The sequence below is a fragment of the Oncorhynchus keta genome, chromosome 18 (genome assembly GCF_023373465.1).
Source record: "Oncorhynchus keta strain PuntledgeMale-10-30-2019 chromosome 18, Oket_V2, whole genome shotgun sequence".
NCBI classification, from domain to species: Eukaryota; Metazoa; Chordata; class Actinopteri; order Salmoniformes; family Salmonidae; genus Oncorhynchus; species Oncorhynchus keta.
The window spans coordinates 49,831,133-49,843,990 of record NC_068438.1 but is presented as its reverse complement, the minus strand read 5'-3'; the positions used below and the strand labels follow the sequence as shown (position 1 = coordinate 49,843,990).

The window sequence follows — 12,858 nt, the reverse complement described above, 5'->3', positions numbered from 1 at the left end:
GTACCAGACTCTGGACACTCAGTCTTCTGTTGTCTATTAAATGAGGTACCAGACTCAGTCCTCTGTTGTCTATTAAATGAGGTACCAGACTCAGTCCTCTGTTGTCTATTAAATGAGGTACCAGACTCAGTCCTCTGTTGTCTATTAAATGAGGTACCAGACTCAATCCTCTGTTGTCTATTAAATGAGGTACTAGACTCAGTCCTCTGTTGTCTATTCAATGAGTTACCAGACTCAGTCCTCTGTTGTCTATTCAATGAGGTACCAGACTCAGTCCTCTGTTGTCTATTAGATTAGGTACCAGACTCAGTCCTCTGTTGTCTATTAAATGAGGTACCAGACTCAGTCCTCTGTTGTCTATTAAATGAGGTACCAGACTCAGTCCTCTTGTCTATTCAATGAGGTACCCGACTCAGTCCTCTGTTGTCTATTCAATGAGGTACCAGACTCAGTCCTCTGCTGTCTATTAAATGAGGTACCAGACTCAGTCCTCTGTTCTCTATTAGATTAGGTACCAGACTCAGTCCTCTGTTGTCTATTAAATGAGGTACCAGACTCAGTCCTCTGTTGTCTATTAAATGAGGTACCAGACTCAGTCCTCTGCTGTCTATTAAATGAGGTACCAGACTCAGTCCTCTGTTGTCTATTAAATGAGATACCAGACTCAGTCCTCTGTTGTCTATTAAATGAGGTACCAGACTCAGTCCTCTGCTGTCTATTAAATGAGGTACCAGACTCAGTCCTCTGTTGTCTATTAAATGAGGTACCAGACTCAGTCCTCTGTCTATTCAATGAGGTACCAGACTCAGTCCTCTGTTGTCTATTCAATGAGGTACCAGACTCAGTCCTCTGTTGTCTATTAAATGAGGTACCAGACTCAGTCCTCTGTTCTCTATTAGATTAGGTACCAGACTCAGTCCTCTGTTGTCTATTAAATGAGGTACCAGACTCAGTCCTCTGTTGTCTATTTAATGAGGTACCAGACTCAGTCCTCTTGTCTATTCAATGAGGTACCCGACTCAGTCCTCTGTTGTCTATTCAATGAGGTACCAGACTCAGTCCTCTGCTGTCTATTAAATGAGGTACCAGACTCAGTCCTCTGTCTATTCAATAAGGTACCAGACTCAGTCTTCTGTTCTCTATTTAATGAGGTACCAGACTCAGTCCTCTGTTCTCTATTAGATCAGGTACCAGACTCAGTCCTCTGTTGTCTATTTAATGAGGTACCAGACTCAGTCCTCTGTTCTCTATTAGATTAGGTACCAGACTCAGTCCTCTGTTGTCTATTAAAGGCCTTTTTGAGCTCACATTTGATATGCACGCCATCGGAGCCCGTTTGGCCTCATCACAGCTCGCGCCGCTCTCTTACAATACATTATAGTGATGTTTAGAGTCCGCCGTGAAGGCTATTATAACACTATAACAAGACAGAGCGAGAGCAGGGCTGCTTCTTCCATTACTTATTGAACTCTCCTGGTATCACAAGGACTCATTAGAGACGGAGGGAGAGAGAGACTAAAAGGGAGCAGACATATGTCACTGCTGGGAGGCTTCTGATGAGCCATTAGATAAAGCCCAGAGGAGTGTTGCCTGTGTTCCGTGTGGCTGAGTGTGTATGTATCAGAATGCTGCTATTGGAAATTCCCACCTTTCGCTGGTAAGGTGAGGCTTCAGGTTCTGCCAACAAAAGGAAACCTAGCAGTCTGTGTTCTATAATGGTTATTTGTCAAGAAAATCCTTCCTCTTGTTCCTGCCCTCAAACCAGCAGCGTGAGCTATTCAAACCTCTTGGGTCCCAAGTGGCACCCTATTCCCTATCTATATAGGGCACTAGGTTTTGACCAGGGCCCATAGCACCATATATTTGTATTTGATTTATTTTACTAGGTCAAGTCAGTTAAGAACAAATCCTTATTTTCAATGACGGTCTAGGAACAGTGGGTTAACTGGTCTAGGAACAGTGGGTTAACTGGTCTAGGAACAGTGGGTTAACTGGTCTAGGAACAGTGGGTTAACTGGTCTAGGAACAGTGGGTTAACTGGTCTAGGAACAGTGGGTTAACTGGTCTAGGAACAGTGGGTTAACTGGTCTAGGAACAGTGGGTTAACTGGTAGGAACAGTGGGTTAACTGGTCTAGGAACAGTGGGGGTTAGGAACAGTGGGTTAACCTAGGAACAGTGGGTTAACTGGCCTAGGAACAGTGGGTTAACTGGCCTAGGAACAGTGGGTTAACTGGTCTAGGAACAGTGGGTTAACTGGCCTAGGAACAGTGGGTTAACTGGGTTAACTCTAGGAACAGTGGGTTAACTGGCCTAGGAACAGTGGGTTAACTGGTCTAGGAACAGTGGGTTAACTGGTCTAGGAACAGTGGGTTAACTGGTCTAGGAACAGTGGGTTAACTGGTCTAGGAACAGTGGGTTAACTGGTCTAGGAACAGTGGGTTAACTGGCCTAGGAACAGTGGGTTAACTGGTCTAGGAACAGTGGGTTAACTGGCCTAGGAACAGTGGGTTAACTGGCCTAGGAACAGTGGGTTAACTGGTCTAGGAACAGTGGGTTAACTGGCCTAGGAACAGTGGGTTAACTGGCCTAGGAACAGTGGGTTAACTGGCCTAGGAACAGTGGGTTAACTGGCCTAGGAACAGTGGGTTAACTGGCCTAGGAACAGTGGGTTAACTGGCTAGGAACTAGGAACAGTGGGTTAACTGGCCTAGGAACAGTGGGTTAACTGGCCTAGGAACAGTGGGTTAACTAGGAACAGTGGGTTAACTGGTCTAGGAACAGTGGGTTAACTGGCCTAGGAACAGTGGGTTAACTGGTCTAGGAACAGTGGGTTAACTGGTCTAGGAACAGTGGGTTAACTGGCCTAGGAACAGTGGGTTAACTGGCCTAGGAACAGTGGGTTAACTGGCCTAGGAACAGTGGGTTAACTGGTCTAGGAACAGTGGGTTAACTGGCCTAGGAACAGTGGGTTAACTGGTCTAGGAACAGTGGGTTAACTGGCCTAGGAACAGTGGGTTAACTGGTCTAGGAACAGTGGGTTAACTGGTCTAGGAACAGTGGGTTAACTGGCTAGGAACAGTGGGTTAAGGAACAGTGGGTTAACTGGCCTAGGAACAGTGGGTTAACTGGCCTAGGAACAGTGGGTTAACTGGCCTAGGAACAGTGGGTTAAGCCTAGGAACAGTGGGTTAACTGGCCTAGGAACAGTGGGTTAACTGGCCTAGGAACAGTGGGTTAACTGGGAACAGTGGGTTAACTGGCCTAGGAACAGTGGGTTAACTGGCCTAGGAACAGTGGGTTAACTGGCCTGGGTTAACTGGCCTAGGAACAGTGGGTTAACTGGCCTAGGAACAGTGGGTTAACTGGCCTAGGAACAGTGGGTTAACTGGCCTAGGAACAGTGGGTTAACTGGTCTAGGAACAGTGGGTTAACTGGACTAGGAACAGTGGGTTAACTGGTCTAGGAACAGTGGGTTAACTGGTCTAGGAACAGTGGGTTAACTGGCCTAGGAACAGTGGGTTAACTGGCCTAGGAACAGTGGGTTAACTGGCCTAGGAACAGTGGGTTAACTGGCCTAGGAACAGTTCAGATTTTTACCTTGTTCAGCTCGGGGTTTTGATTTTGCAGCCTTTCGGTTACTAATCCAACGCTCTAACCGCTGTGCTGCCTGCCGCCCCATATAGGGCATTACTATTGACCGGGGCCCATAGGGAGTAGGGTGCCATTTGGGAACAGATCAAAACTGTCTGGAATATTTGAACGCGTCTACAGTAATAGAATCAGCGATAAACACGTCTGCTATGTTTTCCTGTTGGATGAAAAACACAACAAATAGAAACGTCAGGAATCTAAACCGGCGCCTCGGTGCTTCACAGGAACACGGAAGGCTGATTTTTCATACATTTCTATTAATATTTATAACCGTTTATCAATGGACCTGTAGTCTTGCCTGGCGACCCATCCACCAGGGGCTCTGGCCAAACTTATTTTCCATAATGGATTCTTCTCCCGACCTCATGTTGGCGTCACACAGACCACTTCTAGGACGGCAGATTCGGGAACGGCAATGTATGAAAAGCTAAATCCATAGAGCAGCGGAATTTAATTCAAGGTGAGTTGTCAGGCGAACAGTAGCTAGCCAGAGAAGCAGACATGTAGCTACAGGAGCCCTCCCACCCTCGCTGCTTCCTGTATTAGGCCCTAGCTGCTTCCTGTATTAGGCCCTAGCTGCTTCCTGTATTAGGCCCTAGCTGCTTCCTGTATTAGGCCCTAGCTGCTTCCTGTATTAGGCCCTAGCTGCTTCCTGTATTAGGCCCTAGCTGCTTCCTGTATTAGGCCCTAGCTGCTTCCTGTATTAGGCCCTAGCTGCTTCCTGTATTAGGACCTAGCTGCTTCCTGTATTAGGACCTAGCTGCTTCCTGTATTAGGCCCTAGCTGCTTCCTGTACAAGGAACAATGCACTATATAGGAGGACACAGGGTGCCATTTCAGACGCAGACATTGTGACAGATAGAGAATAAATGAACCAGGACTGTAAGTTACATGGTTCAGGGCATAGCAAGACTTCCTGTCAGGCAGTTAATGAAGCTACCTATTACCTTGAACAGCTCAGGGTGTGGCAAGACTTCCTGTCAGGCAGTTACTGAAGCTACCTATTACCTTGAACAGCTCAGGGTGTGGCAAGACTTCCTGTCAGGCAGTTAATTAAGCTACCTATTACCTTGAACAGCTCAGGGCATGGCAAGACTTCCTGTCAGGCAGTTAATGAAGCTACCTATTACCTTGAACAACTCAGGGCATAGCAAGACTTCCTGTCAGGCCGTTACTGAAGCTACCTATTACATTGAACAGCTCAGGGCATGGTAAGACTTCCTGTCAGGCAGTTAATGAAGCCACCTGTTACCTTGAACAGGGGTCTTCAGATGTGATACTTCTATTAGGTTTGATCTGTTCCCCCTCCCTTTCTCTCCCCCTGTCTCTTCCTCTCTCTGTCCCCCCTCTTCCTCTCTCTGCCCCCCCCCTTTCTCTCCCCCTGTCTCTCCCTCTCTCTGTTCCCACATCCCTTTCTCTCCCCCTGTCTCTGTTCCCACATCCCTTTCTCTGCCCCCTGTCTCTCCCTCCCTCTCTGTTTCTCTGCCTCTGTCTCTCCTCTCTCTGTTTCTCTCCCCCCTCTCTCTCTCTCTCTGTTCCCCCATTCCTTTCTCCCCCCTGTCTCTCCCTCCCTCTCTTTCTCTCCCCTCTGTCTCATAATATATAATATAATAATAAATATAATAATAATATAATAATAATAATAATAATATATGCCCCCCCTTTCTCTCCCCCTACAGTCTGTCCCATCTCTCTGTTCCCCCATCCCTTTCTCTCCCCCTGTCTCTCCCTCTCTCTGTTCCCCCATCCCTTTCTCTCCCCCTGTCTCTCCCCTCTCTGTTCCCCCATCCCTTTCTCTCCCCTGTCTCTCCCTCCCTCTTTCTCTCCCCACTGTCTCTCCCTCTCTCTGTTCCCCCATCCCTTTCTCTCCCCACTGTCTCTCCCTCCCGCTCTTTCTCTCCCCCTGTCTCTCCCTCTCTCTGTTTCTCTCCTCCCTCTCTCTCTCTCTCTCTCTCTCTCTTACATTCAGCCTATATTGTGGATCATTTGCATCCATCTCTGTATGAAGTTTTTACATGTGAAAAGAGAGAGGCCAGAGGCCAGGGCTTTGTGGTCTGAATTATCTTCGATCTCTTCTCTGATCTCTTCCATGATGTTCTGGTCTGTCCAGAAGAATCGTCGATCTCTTCCATGATGTTCTGGTCTGTCCAGAAGAATCGTCGATCTCTTCCATGATGTTCTGGTCTGTCCAGAAGAATCGTCGATCTCTTCCATGATGTTCTGGTCTGTCCAGAAGAATCGTCGATCTCTTCCATGATGTTCTGGTCTGTCCAGAAGAATCGTTGATCTCTTCCATGATGTTCTGGTCTGTCCAGAAGAATCGGCGATCTCTTCCATGATGTTCTGGTCTGTCCAGAAGAATCGTCGATCTCTTCCATGATGTTCTGGTCTGTCCAGAAGAATCGTCGATCTCTTCCATGATGTTCTGGTCTGTCCAGAAGAATCGGCGATCTCTTCCATGATGTTCTGGTCTGTCCAGAAGAATCGTCGATCTCTTCCATGATGTTCTGGTCTGTCCAGAAGAATCGGCGATCTCTTCCATGATGTTCTGGTCTGTCCAGAAGAATCGGCGATCTCTTCCATGATGTTCTGGTCAGTCCAGAAGAATCGGCGATCTCTTCCATGATGTTCTGGTCAGTCCAGAAGAATCGGCGATCTCTTCCATGATGTTCTGGTCAGTCCAGAAGAATCGTCGATCTCTTCCATGATGTTCTGGTCAGTCCAGAAGAATCGGCGATCTCTTCCATGATGTTCTGGTCTGTCCAGAAGAATCGGCGATCTCTTCCATGATGTTCTGGTCTGTCCAGAAGAATCGTCGATCACTTCCATGATGTTCTGGTCTGTCCAGAAGGATCATGATTGCTTCGGACCATTGACACAATGTGGTCCTTGACATGATTACTGTACACACGTGTAGCTGGCGTGTAGCCTCAGCTAGTGTATATAAATGGGTTCATATGACGTCTGTGTGTGTGTGTGTGTGTGCTGGAGTGACACGGCAGTGCTATGCATCATTACGTAGCGTTGTGTTTACCGTCCCTATGTTCTAATGAACCGCTTCCTGTCAGACACCTTCTACATCCACGTCTCCAAAGCGGTTACAAGAAAAGGCTTGAGCTTTCTTGGTATAACAAAAAAATTGCCTTTCTAAACAGGCTCCTATAGCCTGTCCTTTCTAACCAGGCTCCTACAGCCTGTCCTTTCTAACCAGGCTCCTACAGCCTGTCCTTTCTAACCAGGCTCCTACAGCCTGTCCTTTCTAACCAGGCTCCTACAGCCTGTCCTTTCTAACCAGGCTCCTACAGCCTGTCCTTTCTAACCAGGCTCCTACAGCCTGTCCTTTCTAACCAGGCTCCTACAGCCTGTCCTTTCTAACCAGGCTCCTACAGCCTGTCCTTTCTAACCAGGCTCCTACAGCCTGTCCTTTCTAACCAGGCTCCTACAGCCTGTCCTTTCTAACCAGGCTCCTACAGCCTGTCCTTTCTAACCAGGCTCCTACCGCCTGTCCTTTCTAACCAGGCTCCTATAGCCTGTCCTTTCTAACCAGGCTCCTATAGCCTGTCCTCAGAGCATTACGACCAGGAATACGACTTTCCCAAATACGACCTTCCCGACACCACAGTGTGGATAATGGCGTCGACACCACGGTGTGGATAATGGCGTCGAAACCACAGTGTGGATAATGGCGTCGACACCACGGTGTGGATAATAGTGTCGACACCACAGTGTGGATAATGGTGTCGACACCACGGTGTGGATAATGGTGTCGACACCACGGTGTGGATAATGGCGTCGACACCACAGTGTGGATAATGGTGTCGACACCACAGTGTGGATAATGGCGTCGACACCACGGTGTGGATAATGGTGTCGACACCACAGTGTGGATAATGGTGTCGACACCACGGTGTGGATAATGGTGTCGACACCACGGTGTGGATAATGGTGTCGACACCACAGTGTGGATAATGGTGTCGACACCACGGTGTGGATAATGGTGTCGACACCACGGTGTGGATAATGGCGTCGACACCACGGTGTGGATAATGGCGTCGACACCACGGTGTGGATAATGGCGTCGACACCACGGTGTGGATAATGGTGTCGACACCACAGTGTGGATAATAGTGTCGACACCACAGTGTGGATAATGGCGTCGACACCACGGTGTGGATAATAGTGTCGACACCACGGTGTGGATAATGGCGTCGACACCACAGTGTGGATAATGGTGTGGATAATGGCGTCGACACCACAGTGTGGATAATAGTGTCGACACCACGGTGTGGATAATGGCGTCGACACCACAGTGTGGATAATGGTGTCGACACCACGGTGTGGATAATGGTGTCGACACCACGGTGTGGATAATAGTGTCGACACCACAGTGTGGATAATAGTGTCGACACCACGGTGTGGATAATAGTGTCGACACCACGGTGTGGATAATGGTGTCGACACCACGGTGTGGATAATGGTGTCGACACCACGGTGTGGATAATGGTGTCGACACCACGGTGTGGATAATGGTGTCGACACCACGGTGTGGATAATGGTGTGGATAATGGTGTCGACACCACGGTGTGGATAATGGTGTCGACACCACGGTGTGGATAATAGTGTCGACACCACGGTGTGGATAATAGTGTCGACACCACGGTGTGGATAATAGTGTCGACACCACGGTGTGGATAATAGTGTCGACACCACAGTGTGGATAATAGTGTCGACACCACGGTGTGGATAATGGCGTCGACACCACGGTGTGGATAATGGCGTCGACACCACGGCGTGGATAATGACGTCGACACCACGGCGTGGATAATGACGTCGACACCACAGTGTGGATAATGACGTCGACACCACGGTGTGGATAATGACGTCGACACCACGGCGTGGATAATGACGTCGACACCACGGTGTGGATAATGGCGTCGACACCACGGTGTGGATAATGGCGTCGACACCACGGCGTGGATAATGACGTCGACACCACGGCGTGGATAATGGCGTCGACACCACGGTGTGGATAATGGTGTCGACACCACGGTGTGGATAATGGTGTCGACACCACGGTGTGGATAAGGGCGTCGACACCACGGTGTGGATAATGGTGTCGACACCACGGTGTGGATAATGGTGTCGACACCACGGTGTGGATAATGGTGTCGACACCACGGTGTGGATAATAGTGTCGACACCACGGTGTGGATAATGGTGTGGATAATGGTGTCGACACCACGGTGTGGATAATGGTGTCGACACCACGGTGTGGATAATGGTGTCGACACCACGGTGTGGATAATGGTGTGGAGAATGTGTCGACACCACGGTGTGGATAATAGTGTGGATAATGTCGTCGACACCACGGTGTGGATAATGGTGTGGATAATGGCGTCGACACCAGTGTGGATAATGGTGTCGACACCACAGTGTGGATAATAGTGTCGACACCACGGTGTGGATAATGGCGTCGACACCACGGTGTGGATAATGGTGTGGATAATGGCGTCGACACCACGGTGTGGATAATGGTGTCGACACCACAGTGTGGATAATGGCGTCGACACCAGTGTGGATAATGGCGTCGACACCACGGTGTGGATAATGGTGTCGACACCACGGTGTGGATAATAGTGTGGATAATGGCGTCGACACCAGTGTGGATAATGGTGTCGACACCACGGTGTGGATAATGGTGTCGACACCACGGTGTGGATAATGGTGTTGACACCACGGTGTGGATAATGGTGTCGACACCACGGTGTGGATAATGGCGTCGACACCACGGTGTGGATAATGGTGTCGACACCACTGTGTGGATAATGGTGTCGACACCACAGTGTGGATAATGACGTCGACACCACGGCGTGGATAATGACGTCGACACCACGGCGTGGATAATGACGTAGACACCACAGTGTGGATAATGGCGTCGACACCACGGTGTGGATAATGGCGTTGACACCACGGTGTGGATAATAGTGTCGACACCACGGCGTGGATAATGACGTCGACACCACGGCGTGGATAATGACGTCGACACCACGGCGTGGATAATGACGTCGACACCACGGTGTGGATAATGGCGTCGACACCACAGTGTGGATAATGGCGTCGACACCACGGTGTGGATAATGGTGTCGACACCACGGTGTGGATAATGGTGTCGACACCACGGTGTGGATAATGGTGTCGACACCACGGTGTGGATAATGGTGTTGACACCACGGTGTGGATAATGGTGTCGACACCACGGTGTGGATAATGGCGTCGACACCACGGTGTGGATAATGGCGTCGACACCACGGTGTGGATAATGACGTTGACACCACGGTGTGGATAATGGTGTCGACACCACGGTGTGGATAATGGCGTCGACACCACGGTATAGATAATGCATTGGAGGGATTAAATCTGTGTCCCTTTAGAATATGTTCCACAGATCTGTTATACAGTAGTTGTCAATGGTGCCTGTGTCGGGTGCTATTTTTGCCGATGGCACTTCAAGTAATGCAATATTTCAGTACCATCTCTAAATAAATACATGGCTTTTGGATATTGGTTTTAAGAAATTGTCTTCCATTGAGTGTGAACTCTGCTCACCTATCTTCACTGTTATAATTAAAGCCCTGGTTTCTAGAAAGAGCACAGCTGAAGGCACATAAAAAAAATATATTTTTTCATATACCTGACTGACGTCTCATAATGTCCATGACCTCCACAATCTCCATGCTCTCAGTGATGACCTCCACAATCTCCATGCTCTCAGTGATGACCTCCACAATCTCCATGCTCTCAGTGATGACCTCCACAATCTCCATGCTCTCAGTGATGACCTCCACAATCTCCATGCTCTCAGTGATGACCTCCACAATCTCCATGCTCTCAGTGATGACCTCCACAATCTCCATGCTCTCAGTGATGACCTCCACAAACTCCATGCTCTCAGTGATGACCTCCACAATCTCCATGCTCTCAGTGATGACCTCCACAATCTCCATGCTCTCAGTGATGACCTCCACAATCTCCATGCTCTCAGTGATGACCTCCACAATCTCCATGCTCTCAGTGATGACCTCCACAATCTCCATGCTCTCAGTGATGACCTCCACAATCTCCATGCTCTCAGTGATGACCTCCACAATCTCCATGCTCTCAGTGATGACCTCCACAATCTCCATGCTCTCAGTGATGACCTCCACAATCTCCATGCTCTCAGTGATGACCTCCACAATCTCCATGCTCTCAGTGATGACCTCCACAATCTCCATGCTCTCAGTGATGACCTCCACAATCTCCATGCTCTCAGTGATGACCTCCACAATCTCCATGATCCCGGCAATGACCTCCACAATGTCCTTGGTCTCGGCGATGACCTCCACAATGTCCCTGGTCTCGGCGATGACCTCCAATCTCCATGGTCTCGGCGATGACCTCCACAATGTCCATGGTCTCGGCGATGACCTCCACAATGTCCATGGTCTCGACAATGACCTCCACAATCTCCATGGTCTCGGCGATGACCTCCACAATGTCCTTGGTCTCGGCGATGACCTCCACAATGTCCTTGGTCTCGGCGATGACCTCCACAATGTCCATGGTCTCGGCAATGACCTCCACAATGTCCATGGCCTGCACAGCTGCACACAGATAGTGTTCTTTACACAATGAGGCTACACAACAGGCCAGCCACCAGCTAGCTCAATGAGGCTCTACACAGCAAGTCAGCCACCAGCTAGCTCAATGAGGCTCTACACAGCAAGTCAGCCACCAGCTAGCTCAATGAGCCTCGACACAGCAGGCCAGTCACCAGCTAGCTCAATGAGGCTCTACACAGCAAGTCAACCACCAGCTAGCTCAATAAAGCTCTACACAGCAGAGCCTCTACACAGCAGGCCAGTCACCAGCTAGCTCAATGAGGCTCTACACAGCAAGTCAGCCACCAGCTAGCTCAATGAGACTCTACACAGCAGGCCAGTCACCAGCTAGCTCAATGAGGCTCTACACAGCAAGTCAGCCACCAGCTAGCTCAATGAGCCTCTACACAGCAAGCCAGCCACCAACTAGCTCTGCCATGTTAAGTTTCTATGGCAACGTGCCCTTGCTGAATTAGAAGTGATGGCAGCACAGAGAGAGACCTCGAGCTTTAAGAGCCTGCTTACTTCAGGAGCACTCTCAGATCCTTGAGCCTCCCCAGGATACAATACTATTTTAAGGATAGAATCAGCATGTTCTAATCCCTCCTCATCGCCACGGTGAACGAGGAAGGAAGAATACAGGATGTTTCCTAATAATATCTCCTTTTTCCTGAAGTGTACACTCGTTCACTATTTCCCACACATCTGAAATCATTTGATTGGTGGAGGCAAGGGCTAGCTTGGCTAGCATATTTCTTATACCAGTCCGTGCTCTTTCAAATGCACACTTTGGGTTGTAGGGGAGGTAATTGGGGCCAGTGTCTCTCTGCATAATCATGATGTCCTATATTTTGTTTCATCTAACACTTAGCTCAGTATCTTGCGTGTCTGACTTGGGTTCGAACCTGGGTCTCCTGCGTGCCGCTAAACTAGATTGTACTGCCCCGCTGAGCTAACGCCCAGGTATTAACTTGATGGGGGATGTGGGGGGTCGAGGCAACTTGTCATGTGAGCGTGGTTCACCTTGACCGAATCACCTCAATTACACTTTCTCTGTCCAGTCCTCCCGAAGTTGTTGAAGTAGTGTAGTTTTGATATTGCAGTGCTTTAAAAGGACCTTGGCTCTGTCTTTCTTTTCCTGTGTTTATTCTGAGTATCGGTTTGCTATGTTGGACGGAGGAGGGAGTCACGTTGTGCGTCTCTCAAATAGCACCCTATATCCCTATATATATATATATAGTGCACTACTTTTGACCAGAACCCTATGAGCCGTGATCAAAAGTAGTGCACTAAATAGGAAACATTGTGCCATTTGGGACGTGCTACGTTAGAAGGAGAGAGGCCACAAAGCACGTTAGAGAGTATCGCTGATCTCATTCTCAGGAGTAGGAACTCAATTCCCTCGCTTGGTGTTTGTTTACCCAAGTGTTACATGAAATCCTATCAGACTGAGACACAGTGAGACGGTGGCCATACTAAACACTTAGCCAGTGGCCATGCGCTCTGATAGAGATCAGGCCTCCATCCCAAATAGCACCCTATTCCCTATTTGGCACACTAGTTTTGA

The 12,858-nt window shown here is 48.9% G+C and overlaps 1 protein-coding gene across 1 annotated transcript in view; it reads left to right on the top strand.

The window, feature by feature from the left end:
* Positions 1-12,858, top strand: part of gbe1b (glucan (1,4-alpha-), branching enzyme 1b) — a 401,340-nt gene that overhangs the window by 169,984 nt on the left and 218,498 nt on the right. The window lies entirely within an intron of this gene.